The sequence below is a fragment of the Mobula hypostoma genome, chromosome 7 (genome assembly GCF_963921235.1).
Source record: "Mobula hypostoma chromosome 7, sMobHyp1.1, whole genome shotgun sequence".
NCBI lineage: Eukaryota > Metazoa > Chordata > Chondrichthyes > Myliobatiformes > Myliobatidae > Mobula > Mobula hypostoma.
Genome location: NC_086103.1, coordinates 635384 through 651310, shown reverse-complemented (window position 1 = coordinate 651310; position 15927 = coordinate 635384). Strand labels below are relative to the sequence as shown.

The 15927-nt window shown below is 42.5% G+C and overlaps 1 protein-coding gene across 1 annotated transcript in view; it reads left to right on the top strand.

Annotated features, from left to right (window-relative positions):
* The window catches only part of stard15 (StAR-related lipid transfer (START) domain containing 15), a 215066-nt gene that overhangs the window by 15972 nt on the left and 183167 nt on the right, over positions 1-15927 (top strand). The window lies entirely within an intron of this gene.

Genomic DNA, 15927 nt, shown 5'->3' with positions numbered 1-15927 from the left:
GAGTCCTTGAAAGGGATCCTGTAGATTGTAGAATCAGTGCAAAATTGGATGAGTGAAGTTATCCATCAAGGTCATATACATGGAAGATTACGTAAAGAGTTTTAGTATCCAAATCAATAATGATGTGGCTTGGTACGGTTCACAGACAGGAAACTTTATGCTGTTAAGTTTGCAGACTGTGGCAGAAGGAAATGAATACTGTGGAACTCTGAGGAGCCTGTAGTCAGGCTTTTTGAATTCTATGTCAGCAATCTGCAAAGGCGGGAGGGCTGAATCTCACCAACGTCAGATCACACTGGAGTTTGTCCATGGATATGAAGATTATAAGTGTGGAAAGCAATTAGTTTTTGATTAACAGCTAAAACTATTAAGTTCAAATCAGAGGAAAACCTCTTGGCAGCCTTTGAGAGATGCTCATGAGCTCAATGTGAGGTTTGTGTTCGTCGAGTTCGGGTTTATTGTCATTGGCATAAATACCTAGAATATCAAGGCCATGAAAACTTGCTTTTTGCAGCAGTAGCAAAGAACATTACAAACACGACAAAGCATAAATTACATAAATTAACATAAATTCTGCATAACTTGCACAACAAAATAAACTAAAATAGAATGACATGAGTGCAAGCTGAGGGTAGTATAGTACAAAGTAGAAGTAGTGCTTTTCAGGTTGGTTCAAGAACCTGATGACACTAGGGAAGAAACTGGTCTTGAACCATGAGATGTGGATCTTCAGGCCCCTGTACCTGAGGCCGCCTGAGACAAGGGCATGGCCCAAGAGGTGGGGGGGAGGGGGGTCCTTAATCATGAGTGTCACTTTTCTGAGAAATAGTCTCTTGTAGTTGTCCTTGATGGTGGGGAGTGACATAGTCATGATGGAACTAACTGAGTCCACCACTCTCTGTAGTCTGCATTCCTGTTCTTTGGAATTTCCATACCAGGCTGTGATGCATCCAGTCAGAATGCTTTCCACTGTACATCTGTAGATATTTATCAGTATCTTTGATGACATGCCAAATTTCCTCAAGCTCCTAAGGAAGTAGAGAATATTGAGTCTGTAAGGATGATCCTTGGCCTATCACATAATTTTTCTATTCAATTCCTCTTCAAACCTCAGCTTTAGCCTCATATTATCAATGAAACAGGTAGGCATCGTTTCTTCAGGAATATGTATCTACCATTGATATTTTGGAACCTGGTTCTGTGATTGTCAGGTTTCAGGTTTCAGGGACAAAGAATATGTCCATCAGTTCAGTGCTTAAAAAGTGCTTTCATCAGTCTGCCTAAAGAAACTTTGTAACTGAAGATGCAAATGGTGTTTTGGGCTCCTGGAACTCACAATTATCTGTCTTAAAACGTACGAGACTGCTGATGCTGGAAACCCAAACTAAGAACAAAAAATGCTGAAGATTTTCAGTTGGTAAGGCAGAATCTTTCCACAGATGCCCTGTGGCCTATGGAGTATCTACAGTGTTATTTTTTTCTTCTTTTTATCTGTTGTGAAGCATACTTTGTGGCAATCTTGAGAGGAAGCTATTTTAATTCTCATATTCCCCTCTTAGCCAGAGCAAGGAATGATTTCCCCTTGTCCTCATCTTCGATCCCAAACCACACAACTTCCCCATTCGAAGAATCACCCTTGAGCATTTCTGACACCAACAAAATAAGTCCACTGCAAGGCACCATATTCCCCTCCTTTCCCCTTGTACTTTTTCAGCCTCACTTCCCCTTGACACTTCCCATTCTCATAGCCTTTTCACATACAGCTGCTGGCTGTTCAACTCTGGCTCTTTAACTCTTCCCTTTCCAAACAATCCAGGAACCCCAAATGTCCCTGCTGAAAAAGCGATTTACTTGTATATCCAATTTTGCATTATTCTATTTAGTGCAAGGTAGCGTCCTCTACAATGGGAAAATAAAATCAGATTATATCATGTGCACTGGAGAACACCTCCTTTCAATCCAAAAACACAAGAGATTCTGCAGATGCTGGAAATCTTCACAATATACATACACTACGTGGCCACTTTATTAGGTACAGCTGTCTACCTGCTCATTACTGCAAATAGCTAATCAGCCAATCTTGTGGCAGCAACTCAATACATAAAAAAATGCGGATGTGGTGAAGAGGTTCAGTTGTTGTTCAGATCAAACATCAGAATGGCGAAGAAATGTGATCTAAGCAATTTTGAGTGGGGAGTACTTGATGGTGAGTTACGGAGTGGTTTGAGTATCTTAGAAACTGGTGGTCTCCTGGGATTTTCATGCACAACGGTCTCTAGAGTTTACAGTAAATGGCAAAGAAGAAAAAACACCCAGCTTTATATATACTATTTTTTTGTTGACATACAGTGTGGAATAGGCCCTTCAAACAGCACCGCCCAGCAATCCTCAAATATAATCTGAGCCCAATCATGGGACAATTTGCAATGAGAAATTAATCTACCAACCGGTATGTCTTTGGACTGTGGGTGGAAACTGGAGCACCTGGAGGAAACCCACACAGTCATGGGGATAACATACAAACTCCTTACAGGCAATGGCAGGGAATAAACTTGGGCCACTGGTACTGTAAAGCATTGTGCTAACCACTAGACTAGCATGCTATGGGCAACATGCCTCATTAGCTAGAGAGGTCACAGGAGAATGGCCAGACTGATTCAAGCTGATAGGAAGGTAACAACAACTCAAATAACCACTCATGATAACATTGGTGTGCAGAAGAGCATCTTTGAAAACACGACATGTCAAAGCTTGAAGTTGATGGGCTATAGATCAGAAGACACAAACCTACAATCAGTGGCCACCTGTACCTAGTAATGTAGCTACTGAATGTAAAATGAACTGCGCTGCACTTCCTCTTCAGTTGCTACACTTTATTCTGCATTGTTAGCACTTTACCTTGTTCCACCTTAACACACTGTATAATGATCTGATCTCTATGAACAGCATGCAAGACTAGAATTTTCACTGAATCTTGGTACATGTGGCAAGAATAAATCAATTATCATAATCATTATGTGCCATGTCATATGACAAGGGCAATCATGGTTTGTCAACAAGATTATTCTTGGCAACTTTTTCTACAGAAGTATTGCCTTCTTTTGGGCAGTTAGTCTTTACAAGATGGATGACCCCAGCCATTATCAATACTCTTCATAGAATTTTTTGAAGATGTAACTAGTAGAGTGGATAGGGGAGAACCAGTGGATGTGGTATATTTGGATTTTCAAAAGGCTTTTGACAAGGTCCCACACAGGAGATTAGTGTGCAAACTTAAAGCACACGGTATTGGGGGTAAGGTATTGGTGTGGGTGGAGAATTGGTTAGCAGACAGGAAGCAAAGAGTGGGAATAAACGGGACCTTTTCAGAATGGCAGGCGGTGACTAGTGGGGTACCGCAAGGCTCAGTGCTGGGACCCCAGTTGTTTACAATATATATTAATGACTTGGATGAGGGAATTGAATGCAGCATCTCCAAGTTTGCGGATGACACGAAGCTAGGTGGCAGTGTTAGCAGTGAGGAGGATGCTAAGAGGATGCAGGGTGACTTGGATAGGTTGGGTGAGTGGGCAAATTCATAGCAGATGCAATTTAATGTGGATAAATGTGAAGTTATCCACTTTGGTGGCAAAAATAGGAAAACAGATTATTATCTGAATGGTGGCCGATTAGGAAAAGGGGAGGTGCAACGAGACCTGGGTGTCATTATACACCAGTCATTGAAAGTGGGCATGCAGGTACAGCAGGCGGTGAAAAAGGCGAATGGTATGCTGGCATTTATAGCAAGAGGATTCGAGTACAGGAGCAGGGAGGTACTACTGCAGTTGTACAAGGCCTTGGTGAGACCACACCTGGAGTATTGCCTGCAGTTTTGGTCCCCTAATCTGAGGAAAAACATCTTTGCCATAGAGGGAGTACAAAGAAGGTTCACCAGATTGATTCCTGGGATGGCAGGACTTTCATATGAAGAAAGACTGGATGAACTGGGCTTGTATTCGTTGGAATTTAGAAGATTGAGGGGGGATCTGATTGAAACGTATAAGATCCTAAAGGGATTGGACAGGCTAGATGCAGGAAGATTGTTCCCGATGTTGGGGAAGTCCAGAACGAGGGGCCACAGTTTGAGGATAGAGGGGAAGCCTTTTAGGACCGAGATTAGGAAAAACTTCTTCACACAGAGAGTGGTGAATCTGTGGAATTCTCTGCCACAGGAAACTGTTGAGGCCAGTTCATTGGCTATATTTAAGAGGGAGTTAGATATGGCCCTTGTGGCTACGGGGGTCAGGGGGTATGGAGGGAAGGCTGGGGCGGGGTTCTGAGTTGGATGATCAGCCATGATCATAATAAATGGCGGTGCAGGCTCGAAGGGCCGAATGGCCTACTCCTGCACCTATTTTCTATGTTTCTATGTTTCTATGTTTCTTCAGACGTTATCTGCCTGTTGTCACTGGTTGCACAACCAGGACTGGTGATATGCACCATCTGCTCATACGACCATCCACCACATATTCCCATGGTTTCACGTGACCCTGACTGGGGGCCCAAGCAGGTGCTACACCTTGCCCATGGTGACCTGCAGGCTAGCAGAGGGAAGGAGCACCTTTTACCTCCTTTGTTAGAGTCTATCGTGACTTTGCCACCCAAATAATGCAGTAGCAGTTGCAATTCCAATTGAATGGTCTCACCTCAAAACATCAGTAAGTCATTTCCGTCCATTGATGCTGCCTGCCCTGCTGAGTTCCTCCTGCATTTTGTGCATGTTGCACCTTTCAGTCTGCAAGGTTTGACCATGAGCCATGGTTTTAATTCTCCATTACACTCACTCGAATATCTGTCTTCACACACTGTTTAACAAACTCAACATAGGCAAAAGCATCTTATCATGTGGCCAAGCACACTACAGACCTCAGGGTGTGACATTGAATTCAAAAATTTCCAATGATATATTTCATAGAATGTAGAACAGTACAGCACAGGAACAGACCCTTTGGCCCACAATGTTGCACTGAACCAACTAAATTAGTAATCAAATAGCTAATTAAACGAATCCCCCCTTACTACGCGATATCCATTTCATTTTCCAAATTTCCTTTTCTGGAATATTAATATTTCATTTTCCTCACATTCATGTGCCTATCTAAATGTCTCTTGAAAGTCTAGTGGACCTGGCTCTACCACCACCCCAGGCAGTGCATTCCAGGGACGCCCCCCACTCTCTATGCTAAAAAAAAATCTTGCCTCTTACATCTCCTTTGATAGATAGATAGATATACTTTATTGATCCCGAGGGAAATTGGGTTTCGTTACAGCTGCACCAACCAAGAATAGAGCATAAATGTAGCAATACAAAACCACAAACAATCAAACAACAATATGCAAACTATGCCAGATGGAAATAAGTCCAAGACCAGCATATTGGCTCAGGGTGTCTGACCCTCCACGGGAGGAGCTGCAAAGTTCGATGGCCACAAGCAGGAGCAACCTCCCATGACGCCCAGTGTTGTATCTCGGTGGAATATAGTCGGAGTCCAACAGTAAAAAGTTCAATATCCGATCTACAAACACGTTCCTTGATCGTAATATGACCAGGATTGCACCATCCGTTGTTAACCAGAACAGCAAGCCCCCAACTCCTTTACACTCACCGCTGTCAGTGCACTTCAACCTTCTCACCTTAAATGCATGCCCTCTGGTATCAGACATTACAGCCCTGGGAAAAAATGCTATCTATCTACTCTATCTGTGCCTCTCACAATCTTTTAAACCTTTGTCAGATCTCCACCGCTTAAGAGTAAACAACCCAGGCAGTGTTCTGGTAAACCTCTTCTGCGCCCTCTGCAAAGCCTTGACATCCTTTCAATAATAGGGTGACCAGAACTGATTCCAATATTCCAGATGCAGCCTAACTAGTGTTTTATAAAGCTGCAACTTCCTGACTTTTGACCTCATTGTCTCAAATAATAAAGGCCAGCATGCCATATGCATTCTTAACCACCTTATCAAGATATGTAACCACTTTTATGTTATGAACTCGAACTCTGCTCATCAACACTGTTTCCTTTCCTCTTTCTATTCTTATATTTACAATTCCCCCCCAAGCATATCAGCTGCAACAATCAAGCATTAGCCACATGCTATCAGTGAACACCATCACAATCTGCGTCACTTCTTTCTTGGTCTTCACCCTTACACAGACCTTGTCTTTGATCTCTCTGTCTCTCACTCTTCTCTGCAACATACTACACACTTGGCTTCCAAATCTTCCACGTTCTGGTGCAAGAGTTTCAACCTGAGTTGTTCATTCTTTATCATTCTCCACAAATGTTGCCTGACTTGCTAAATTTTTCCAGCACTTTATGTGAATTATGAATGGAGAGTTCTGCATTGGCTATTTTGTTTTCTGTTAATTCATTTTGGAATGGGGACATCACTGACAAGGCAGACATTTTAGCCTCTCAACTCAGAGGCATGCTTAGTCAATTGAGCCACATAAACATAATAGAGTTTGCAGATGCTGTAACCCTTGAGCAATTGACCCAAAGTACTAGAGGAACTCAGCAAGTCAGGCAGCTTCTGTGGAGAGGAATAATGCCCTGATGAAGAGGCTCAGCCCATAACATTGACTGTTTATTCCTCGTCAGAGATGTTGCCTGATCTGCTGAATTCCTCCAGCATTTTGTGTGTGTTCCATTTCAACCACGTTGTTGGTTCTAAAGTACTTGGAGACCAGATCTGGTATGGATGGCTAATTTCATTCCTTAAAGAGCATTAATTTATTTTGTCTATGAAAGTCCCTTTTCTTTTGTCATCAATGGCAATTATTTTCTTGACTCTATGTTGTGGGCCTATTTAATTACTTCATTCTAAACTCCCTAGTTGGCATAATAAAACTTATAATAGACTTCTGACTCTCAATCAATAGTTCACGCAATGGCCTTTTTGCTGATTGCAAGCATATTCACAAATAGTGCACTGCTCGAGTCAAGTCAGTTCTAATAACACATACTTTTCCCCACCTCAACAGTTTCCTGTTCCCCAACCATGACCGCCTCACTTTCATCAGTGACATCTAGTCCTTGTACACTTCCATCAGCCATTAGGAAAGCCTCAAGGCTCTCCACTTCTTTCTTGATAACAGACCCAACCAGTTCCCTGCCCCCACCACCTTTGTTTAACTGGCAGAACTGGTAGTCTCCCTTTGTTTCCTTCCACTTTCTCCAGACCAAAGGTGGGCCATGGGCACTCCTATGGGCCTCAGCTATGCCTGCCTTTTCGCTGGCAACATGGAACAATCTGTGCTCCAAATCTACAGTGGTAATCCTCCCCAACTCCTTCCCTCCTATATTGATGACTTAATTAGTGCTGCTTCCCGCACTGGTGGCAATCTCCTCAATGGTATCAATTTCATTACCAACTTTGACTCTGCCCTCAAATTAATTTGGTCCATTTCCGATACCTCTCTCTTTCTTGATCTCTGCCTCCATCTCTGGAGTCAAATTATCAACCGACATCTTTTACAAACCCCACTGACTCCCATAGTTACCTTCCCACCCTGTCAATTACAGGAATGTTAACCCTTATCTCATTCCCCTATGCCTGCTACATCTGTTCTCTGATGAGACATTCCATTCCAGGACATCTGAGAAAATAGGGAGTTCCCCCTCCCTGACTATGAATGCAACCCTCACCTACATCTCCTCCATTTCCCATATATCTGCCCTCACACCACTTCCTTCCTGATATGAGAAGAATAAGACTCCCCTTGACCTCACCTAGCAGCCCATGAGCCACTGCGTCCAACATATCACTCTCAGCAGCTTCTACCATCTCGAATGAGATCTTCCCCTCTCTGATTTCCACAACTCCCTCTGCAATGATCCTCCAGCAGTTTTTGAGTATTTTTCCACTTTATATCTCCAGTACTTCCTGTAGCTCATACTCCCTTATCTGATCTCTGCTTGTGCTGCATCAAAATAGTTATTTTTGTAAAGTTATGATTGGGAGATTTATTGAATAATATATTTGAGTAGAGAATCATCTGCATTCAGTATAATATACCTGAAGGAGTGTGGAGAAGCAGATACAGTAGTTTTAGGACAAGCTTTTTATTGTTACACATTTATAAAGCTTTTTTTCTTGAATTATAATACAGTTAGAAGTACAATTGGAATTTCTGACTACAACCCTGTGAAAGTCCCCTGTTGTATTTAAACACACCAGCCTGATTCAAAGTGTGCATTATATATTACATTGTGTAACTTGTCCTGCCACCACCCTCAAGCCCTTTCACTCCCCAACTCACAGACACACTCTCATCCAGCACTGGTCTCTTCATCTTTCATTGCTGCTGTTTTACCATATTTATACTGCTGCTTGTTTTATTAGAAGAGAGGCTGTCTCTCGTAAACAGACACCTCACACTTTATGCAAACCTGGTCAATCATCAGGCCACAAACAAGAGAAAATCTGCAGATGCTGGGAATCCAAGCAGCACACATAAAATGCTGGAGGAACTCAACAGGCCAGGCAGCATCTTTGGAAAAGAGTAAACTGTCGATGTTTCAGGTCGAAACCTTTCAGCAGGACTGGTGAAGCATTTATAGCAGAGGAGGGGACTCCCTGCGTTCTGACAAAGGACAACATTTCAGGCATTGTCACTTAAGGACTAGTGCTAATTTTATTTTGTGACTCTATATGCTTGATTGTGACTGTATGTGCTGAGTGTGACTGTACATGTACTGTGTTTCACACCTTTGGCCCCAGAGGAACATTGCTTCCTTTAGCTGTGTACATGTTGAGTGACAATGGACTTGAACTTGGATTATGTTGGAACTCAGCAGCTTTAAACTGCTGTGAACTGGAGGATAAATATGAACAAATGGGCTGGCAGCGTATAGTACTTAGCGTAACGCCAATGACTCGGGTTCAATTCTGCCACTGCCTGTAAGGAATTTGTACATTCACCCTGTGACCCTGTGACCACGTAGATTTTCTTTGGGTGCTCCAGTTTCCTGCCACATTTCAAAGACACACCGGTTAGGGTTAGTGAGCAGTAGGCATGGAATGTTGGCGTTGGAAGAATGGCATCACTTGTGGGTTTCGCCTAGCACATCGTCAGACACAAATAGCACATTTTTCTGTGCGTTTTGAGGTTTTGATGTACATGTGACAAATAAAGCTAATCTTGAAATCTTTATTTTTAAATAAAATTGCACTGTATATGTGCAGGGGAAGAAAGTAGGTCTGGGGCACGATGGGTCAAGCGGTGTTTACATCTGACTTGCTGTTCGGTGGAGAGTCATTAGGAATAGTCTCCTCATAGTCATCTCATTGCTGACTCCCATACCTGTGAATTAAAGTGGGGGAATAAGAGACTCGCTGAGGTCTGATGCTCAACAGCAAACACAAGAACCTCAAGCTGAGGGACAAATGCACTTCACATTGCTCCAGCATGACTAATGTTCGTTCCACGACCCCATTCACTTGAATGGAGTTAGCAATGTTTGTTAGAGCCATAGAGCAACCTAGTCCATACAAAACTTTTACTCTGCCTGATTTCATGGACCTGCACTGGACCATAGCCCTCCATACACCTGCCAAACATGTACCTGTGCAAATTTCATTTAAATATTGAAATCAAACCCACATCCACCACTTTCGCTGGCAGCTCGATCCACACTCTCACCACCCTATGAGTGAAGAAGATCCCCTTCATGTTCCCCTTTAAATACTTCACCTTCTCCCTTGACCCATGACCTCTAATTCTAGTCTCACTGAACCTCGGTAGAAAAAGCCTGCTTGCATTTACCCTCTCTTTACTCCTTATAATTTTGTGTACAATTTCTATGCAAAAGTTGTATATAGATATGAGCCACTGGAGGAACTCAGCTAGTCAGGCAGTATCTATGGAGGGAAGTGGACAACTGACATTTTGGTTTGGGATCAATTTTTTTTACTCTAGGTTCCTGCATTTGCAGGCTCTTACATCTCCATTAAGTTTTGTTAAGTTCTTTTCTTTTTGTTACTTTTATCTTTTTGCTTTTAATTAATTTCTAGTCGATGAAAACATTTCAAGGTAAAACTTTTTAATATTTTATTTTGATATTACAGTACTATACAAAAGTCTTAGGCATAAAAGATAGATAGTGAGTGTGCCTAAGACATCGGTACAGTATTGTAGTATTTTATGTATCACACTGTAGTATCTTTGTGTATTACACTGTACTGCCGTAAAAAAAAAACAATTTCATGACATATGTGAGTGTGATAAACCTGATTCTGATATGGGTCTCTATTGTGGACTGAGAGTGGGAAGGGGGGAAGGGAGAGCGGAGGGAGCAGGAAGCACCAGGGGGGCATTCTATAATGATCAATAAAACAATTTGTTTGAAATCAAATGACCTTATCTGGTGCCCTAGGGCCAGGTGTCTCTGCACCTGTGCCACCCCTCACCCGTGACATTCTTTCTTTGCCACCTATACGAATCTCCTCCCACGGTGCTCAACCCTTGCCATTCCCAACATCCTTTGCTCCTGCCAGATTTACAAACTCACTCTCAGCTCCACTTTGATAAATATAGCATTGTGCGAAGGTGTTAGGCACCCTAGCTATATACATGTACCAAAGGATTTTGTACATCTTTGTTATCGGAGTCATATAACAGTAATTAGACAAAAATCACTTGACAAGCTGTCAAAAAGCAGTCAAGGCATCCCAGCCCAGGGCCTACAGACAGGCTTATTGTGTATATGTGTTCTCCTCTGCCTCATGGAACTCACCTCCACCTCAATCAGTCCCATAGGACCATGGAAGTTAAGTATGGGAGATGAGTGAGTGCAGTGAGCCGGACAAATTAGGATCCAAATATTAAGAGATAGATAGATACTTTGTTGATCCCAGAGGAAATTACAGAGTCATAGTAGCATTTGAACTGCACAAATATACAACATACAAATTATAGAAGAGAAGTAAGAACAAAAAATAAGTTACCTCAAACAGTCTAACAGGAGGGGGTCATCACTTATCCAGCTATAGGTTGACTCATTATAGAGCCTAATAGCCGAGGGTAAGAATGACCTGATACAGCACTCTTTGGAGCAGTACAGTTGTCTTAGTCTATTACTAAAAGTGCTCCTCTCTTCAGCCAAGGTGGCATGCAGAGGGTGAGAAACTTTGTCTAGGATTGCCAGGATTTTCTGTAGAGTCCTTTGTTCTACCTCAGCATCCAGTGTATCCAGTTTGACTCCTATAACTGAGCCAGCCTTTCTACTCAGTTAATTGAGCCTGTTGGCATCACCCATGTAGATGCCATTGCCACAGCACACCACCACATAGAAAATTGTACTGGCGACAACAGACTGGTAGAACATGTGAAGAAGAGGCCTGCGTACTCCAAAGGACCTCAGTCTCCTCAGGAAGTAGAGGCAACTCTGGCCCTTCTTGTACACAGCCCCTGTGTCTGTGCTGCACTCAACTCTGTCATCCAGGTGCATCCCCAGGTACTTGTAGGTAACAGATATCTCCTCCATATCACCAGGATTGATTGTTGCCCACACTTTGATCCCTTGCTGTGCTGTGAGAAAGCTGCAAATCCAGCAGGTTTGGCATAAATGTAGCACCTGTCAGTCCATGTGCAAAATAGTTCAACTCCTTCATGAAACTCAGTTCATCCTGCAGGCTCCCTGTGAATTTCATGCCATAAGTACTTTCATTCTCCATTATCTTGCCTACGTTCTGGACAACTGAGTTTGCTTGGCAGAACTCCTGGGTCAGGTTCTACACAGAACATAGAACACCACAGCACAGTACAAATCCTTCGTCCACGAAAAACACAAAATAATCTGCAGATGCTGGGATCAAAGCAACACTCACAACATGCTAGAGGAACTCAGCAGGTCGGGCAGCATCCTTGGAAATGTCGACTCATCATTTCCATGGATGCTGCCCGACCTGCTGAGTTCCTCCAGCGTGTTGTGAGTGTTCCTTCACCCATGATATTGTGCCGACTTTTTAACCTACTCTTAGATCTTCCCTCCTGCAGCCCTCCCTTTTCTATCATCCATATCACAGAGTTTCTTAAATGTCCCTAATGTATCTTCCTCTACCACTACGTCTAGCAGGGCAGTCTATGCACACAGCACTCTGTGGGTAAAAAATACTTTCACTGACATCCCCTCTCCATGCCTCTTACTGTCTTGTACAGTTCTGTCAGGACACCTCTCATCCTCCTTCATTCCAAGCAAAAAAACCTTAGCTTGTTCAACCTATCATCCTAAGACACGTTCTCTAATCCCAACAGCACCCTTATTTGAGGTTGCTTGTTTGCATCCTCTCTATAGTTGGACAACCAGAAGTGAACTCAATGTTCCACCTGTATTCTTACCAGGGATTTATGAAGCTGCAATATTACCCTGTGTCTCTGGAACTCAATTCCCTGACCAATGAAGGCCAAGTCATGATACACCTTCTTAATCACCCTATCAATTTGTGCAGTAACTTTGAAGGATCTCTGGACCTGGACCCCAGGATTCATCTGTTCCTCCACTCTTCGATTAGACATTGTTTTTGCGGGCAAAGCCAGAGTGATAGTACATAGGTGCCTCTCTGAATGGAGGCTTGTGACTAGTGGTGTGCCACAGAGTCTGATGTTGTTTCTCATCTATATCAACGATCTGGATGATAATGTGGTGAACTGGATCAGATATTTACCGATGACTCCAAGACTGGGGGAGTAGTGGACAGTGAGGGAGACTATCAAAGCTTGCAGCTGGATCTGGACCAGCTTGAAGAATGGGCTGAAAAATGGCAGATGGAATTGACTGCACACAAGTGTGAGGTGCTGCTCTTTTGGAGGACCAACCAGGGTAGGTCTTACACAGTGAGCAGCAGGACACTGAAGACCGTGGTAGAACAAAGTGATCCGGGAATGCAGGTCCATAAGTCATTGAAAGAGGGGTCACAGGTAGATAGGGTTGTAGCTTTTGGCACATTGACCTTCAAAAATCAAAGTATTGAATTGACAAGATGAGATGTTATGTTGAATTTATATAAGATGTTGGTGAGGCTGAATTGGGAGTATTGTATGTAGTTTTAATCTCCTACCTACAGAAATTATGTAAACAAGGTTGCAAGAGTGCCGAGAAAATTTACAATGATGTTGCTGGGACTTGAGGACCTGAGTTGTAGGGAAAGGTTGAATAGGTTAGGATTTCATTTTCTAGGATGAAGAAGATTGAGGGGAAATTTGATAGAAGTATACAAAATTATGAGGGGTATTGATAGGGTAAGTACAAGCAGGTTGTGTGAGACTACAACTAGAGGTCATGGACTAAGGGTGAAAGGTGAGAAGTTTAAGGGGAACATGAGGGGAAGCTTCTTCACTGAGAGGTTTGTGAGAGTGTGAAATGACTTTCTGGTGCAAGTGGTGGATGCAATTTCGATTTCAACTTTCAAGAGAAGTTTGGATAGGTGCATGGATGGGAAGAGTATGGAGACCTATGGTCTAGGAGCAGGTCGATGGGTCTAGGCAGTTTAAGTGGTTTGCATGGACTTGATGGGCCGAAAGGCCTGTTTCTGTGCTGTAGTTCTCTACGACTATGACTACTAAGAAATTAGGATGTTCCTCTAGTTACCTTAAAACTTGTTAAAAACTGTAATTGGGAATAACCTTTCCACAAATTGATGCCTATTCAATACCCATTCTGGTCCATGCATAAAGTGTATTTATGTTAATTAGTCAATATTAGGCATAAAGGCAATTAGTTTTAGGCAATTAGCGTTAGGCTTATTAGCTTTATTGATCATTAACAATTAAACCTTATAGGCTGGACTCGATCGCACTTTGTAATATCCAATTTAAATGTTTGTCTTCCATGTAGGAACATTCTGTAACCGGATTCCAAATGATTGCCTGTAAAAAGATTCATTATTAATTTTATTTACAGAAGACTTCTCTCATGTTCCAGGAAATGCTTAAAAACATACATTTTCAGAAGCCATCTACAATTACACTGACAGCTTCAGAATATATTATCCTTCTAGGTGAGACATACGGAATTTCTGCTGTGTTAATGCTATTGGTAACAATGTTTTATTTTTGCTGAAGGACTCATTTCCTTTGATTGGAATTGATTCTAAGTTTACCCTGAGTTCTCAAAATTGTACATCTTGCTCCTCTATCGCACAACTAACCCAATACCAGTCAATAGTTTTTGGTGTGCACCTCTGTTATAGAATGAAGATTATGAAGACACGCAGTCCTCTTTTATTGTCATTTAGTAATGCATGCATTAAGAAATGATACAATATTTCCTCTGGTGTGATATCACAAAACACAGGACAGATCAAGACTGAAAAAAACTAACAAAACCACATAATTATAACATGTAGTTACAACAGTGCAACAATACCATAACTTGATGAAGAAGTCCATGAGCACAGTAAATGTTCAAAGTCTCTCAAATGTCCCACACCTCACGCAGACGGAGAGAAGGAAGAAAAGCTCTCCCTGCCGTACCCGACCACGGTCCGACTCTGAGTCATCCGAAAACTTCGAGCTCTGATCCGCTGTCCAACACTGAGTACTGAGCACCATCACTATCCGAACGATTCGACCTCCTTCTCAGTCGCCAACAGCAGGCAAAGCCGGGGATTTTGAGGCCTTCCCTCCGAAAGATTCCCCACCGCGCAGTAACGACAGCAGCGACGAGTGTTTCAGAAATTTTTCCAGATGTTCTTCTGTGCTTTCACATCCATCTTCCTCAAATCAGAATTGTCCACAGCCCCTATTTAGCAGATATGATATCATTTTTCATCAGAGGGCTGTGCACGCATGGCGCGCTGCTTCTCTTCTCCTCTTGCCCTGACTTGAATGCATATTCAAGTCAAGTCAAGTTTATTGTCACTTAACTGTGTACAGGTGATTGATAAGTTCATGACCTAAGGTAGAAGTAATCAATTCTAGAAAACCTAGCACATTTATTTTTCTACATAGTCCCCTCCTACATGTGCACACTTAGTCCAGTTGTCGTGGAGCATACAGATCCCTTCTTTGTAGAAGTCGGCGTCTTGGACCTCCAGAAGTGGTCCACAGCAGGGGTGATTGATAAGTTTGTGGCCTAAGGTAGAAGGAGATGAGTTATTAACTTCAAACTTTCTGCATAATCACTCAAAGAGTTGAACTGCACGTGCATGTAACAAGAGCTGTATAACTCATCTCCTTCCACCTCAGGCCACAAAGTTATCAATCACCCCTGCTGTGGACCACGTCTACAAAGAAGGGATCTGTATGCTCCACGACCGCTGGACTAAGTGTATACATGTAGGAGAGGACTATGTTGAAAAATAAATGTGCTGGGTTTTCTAAAATTAACTCCTTCTACCTTAGGCCACGAACTTATCAATCGCCCCTCGTGTATAACCATACCATGTATACAGAAATGAGACGACGTTTCTCCAAATCCAAGGTATAAAGCACATAAAACACGCTAACTTACGAAGGTAGAGGTAAAATCTAAAGATGAATCATGTCTGAGTGACAAACCAGAGTGCCTAAGTTAAATATTGTAAAGTACGGAACAGATTAACCAGTGATACTTTGTGATGTGGCAGGGAGTTCAGAAGCCTAAGTGGCCTGAGGGAAGAAGCTGTTTCCCATCCTGACCGTTCTTGTCTTTATGCATCTGAGTCTCCTGCCTGATGGTAGAAAGTTAAAGAGGAATCTCAGTTGCATCCATACCAGATGGAGATGCAAATATCAAGATGGTCACAATGCTGCTCCTGTAAAATTGAGTTAAAATGGTGATGGGGGAATAGGAGGGAGCTTTATTAGCCTTAATCTCTTTAGGAAGTGGAGGTGCTGCTGTGCCTTCTTGTTCAGGGAGGTGATATTAAGGGACCAAGTGAAGTAATCTGTGATGTCAACTCCCA